Here is a 3,535-nt window from a genome sequence, read left to right on the forward strand (position 1 = left end):
GCTGGTATAGGAAAAAAACTTAACCAAAATATATAAAACACAAATTCAACTTTATTTCAACACAACTGTGTCTTTATTTCGATTCAAAAGCTTTTATGCAGCAACAAACACTGTCATGATAATGTAAACAATAACTAGCTGAACAATAAGTGCATACATTTAAAGTAAATATTCAATAAGTTGGGTGGATAAAAAAAGTAACAAGATTTTATAAGGTATTCATTTGTCTAGCAATATTGTAAATACTACAATATTGCTAGATTAGTATGTATAATGATAGGATGTGAACATTCACGTTTCACATGACTAATATAAAAAATATTTGTGATATTGTCAACAAGTAGAACATTATAAAATATACTAAACATTAGTATTAATCAAATGTATGTATCATAATATTACGTATTAGTATTGTGCTCTCATCTAATTTGAAGAAGGGGCTATTTTACAGTACTTTTCAGTTCGTAATATTTAATGCTACAACATCTACGCACTGCAGTCTTCCAGTTTTGCTTAGCTCAATAAACAAAAGAACATCGTTGTGAAATTACATTTGAGAAAATGTCCGGGTGGCTCGTCTGTAAATGTCTTTTCAAATTGGTTGTGTTCTTGCCACGAATGAGCGCTCCGCGTACTTTACGCTTTGTTTTGCTTTGTTCGTCGTCAAACGTGAAGTGAGCTGTGGACATTTTGTCGCTCTTTTAGACATCACCTCTTCGAATGCCGTCATCCCCGGAGCTCATTTAAAAACTGAAAACCTTCGCTTCACGTCTCAATAAGTCAGACTCTGATTGGTTCTCTTCTCTCATGCAGTCTGTTCCGTTTTGCCGGTTCTTTTGTTCATTCCTCGCATCTCTCCTGTCTGCTGATTTGATTTTCGTCACAGTCTATTTTCGTCTCGTCCTTTATTCATTGACGATAATGTCAATCAATTTAGTCATAGTTTTAGTCTCCATCAGTTCCTTCTTTTTTAGTTTTCGTTTCGTTTTTGTCCGCAAAAATATATTCGTGACGAAAATATTTAGTCAACGAAATTAACACTGCTCGACATTTGACAGGGAAATAACGCCATATTCAAGAAGCTACCCGGTTCACTGAGCTGCACATGCGCTGCTAATTGAGAATGAGGAGTCACGTGCCGATTTGGGTTGATATGGGAGGGGTCTGAGCCGGTCGTCCCTGATGGAAGGATACGCTATCTGTTGCCAGGGGCAATGCCTTCAGAACTTCACAGAGGCGCGACTAAACATTTCAGAGCGCTTTCATTTTTGGTGCATTTATTTTGTCGGCGGAACAGATCGAGACGGATCTACGAATACGCGAAAGAAAAGGAAGAAAGTAAAGCAATACAAAAACATAAGGCGAAAGAAAGGGGACCTTACAGGAACAAGCTCACACCAAGCGCAAAACAGCGGTGTTGGGAATTATATTGTTTACGATGTAAGTCACTTTGCATTCACGCTGTTAATGGCTTAATCTAACCCGGACATTTACATCTCGCAATCACACATTTAACTACCCTAGCTAACCCAGAACTGGTTTGTCCACTTTGCATCCCCCAACAAAAAAACCTGGTACAGTATGTGTCATTGGGTTAAAATCAAATTACAACTAAACATACACAGCTTTAGCCTACATCAAAATATGTTGGAAACGTTCGTATACATTGAACATCTCGTTACAATCTAGTGTTCATTCGCAGTTAATTACTTTGCCATTTTGGTCAAGAAGTGCATTCTAAATGCAATGTAATTCCAATACGCTAAAACGCATGGCCAGTACAACACTGTTTTCTTCACCTGATGTAAATGGACCCAGCCACAGCAGAAAGCCTCGTAACTTTCCAGAGACTTGTGACTTTTAAACTCCTGCATTGTGTAGTAACTTAAACCAAAAAAATATATAATTCCCAATGTCCATATGTGTGCATGGAGGTAAATGGTCCAGGTCTCTGTGCTGCTGCAGGGAGCTCGTATGGGTCGATATTTTATATGCTTGAGAGCTTCTCCAAACACCGCTGTTTTGCGCTTGGTGTAACCTAAAAAAAACTGTGTTCCACTGTTCCTATGTTTTCCATATGTATGGTGTGAGGTACTGCAGCAGTTTTTAACGCAGCAGTAACTTCCAGGCATGGTAAAACAGTGCAGAATTGCGAGAACCTCCTCTTAACAACACATGTAAACAATCCTGTTAGTGATGGCCGATTTGTGAACGAATCGTTCAATTTAACCGGTTCTTCTTAGTGAACCGGTTGAACCAGTTCACCAAATCGAACTGAAACGGTTCACGTCTCCAATAAGCATAAATCCACAAATTACTTAAGCTAATAACTTTTTTAACGTGACTGACACTCCCTCTGAGTCGGAATAAACCAATATCCCGGGGTAATCCATTTACTCAAACAGTACACTGAATGAAATGCTGTGAAGACCGAACTGAAGATGAACACCGAGCCGAGCCAGATAATGAACAAACACGCCCACTGCAGTTCTCGTTCTCGAGTCAAGAACCGGTTGCTTCGGTTTTCGGATCACCAGTACACTCAACCGAGAATCGTTTCTGTCGGATGCGTCCGAGTTGAGAACCGATGAACTGATGATACTGCACATGCGTGTAATTTTGTAAGTATTTTGTTAAACATCGGAAAGTGTGATTAAAATAACTATATTTTATTTTGATTTTTTTATTATTATTTTTTTAGATTAATGTTTCCAATCTGTATATTGTATATAATGTATAGGCCAAATGGGTTTTTAGGGAAGTTGGACAATAATTAAGACTCTAAAGACTCTTATATAGGAATAAGGGATGATTTATGAGATATCTGTACTGTATTTATAGTTAATGATGACATTCACAAATTGAGTTTGTAGTAAACAGAACATGAACACGAGTGGAGCAGCTGATGACACTGAACTGCAGCACGTGCCGGTTAGAGCGATTCTTGTTCTCGAGTCAAGAACCGGTTGTATCGGTTTTTGGATCATCAGTACACTCAACCGAGAATCGTTTCTGTCGGACGCGTCCGAATTGAGAACCGATGAACCGATGATACTGCGCCTGCGCGATTCAGCGTGAAGCCAACTGACTCACAGCATGTCTCTGAACCGAAGGGATTCTTTTGGTGATTGATTCTGATTCTGTACTAGTAATGTTATGAGCGGGTATTTTGAGGGCTTGGATGAAGGGCAATCTGGCGAAACGTAAGTTAATTTAATAACAAATACATCGCAATGGATTATGTTTAGTAAGTGGATCATGGTTTCTGCGCTGATGACACCTAATTTATTTACTTTATATCTTCAAGACTTAAATCCTCTATGCACATTATTGCTGTTACTGTATTTAGGTGTTGTTGCAAAACTCAAATGTAAACTTTTCATGATTATGAGGTTTTAACTGACTAAAGTTATGATTACTGACTTTATATATTTGAATGTTTGATAGACGTGACGCCATTACGTCATCGCCAATGACGTCATTACGTTGAGCGTGAAAGAACCGATGAACCGGTTTTTTCAACCGGTTTATTGAA

The sequence above is a fragment of the Carassius auratus genome, unplaced genomic scaffold (genome assembly GCF_003368295.1).
Source record: "Carassius auratus strain Wakin unplaced genomic scaffold, ASM336829v1 scaf_tig00017499, whole genome shotgun sequence".
Classification (NCBI taxonomy): domain Eukaryota; kingdom Metazoa; phylum Chordata; class Actinopteri; order Cypriniformes; family Cyprinidae; genus Carassius; species Carassius auratus.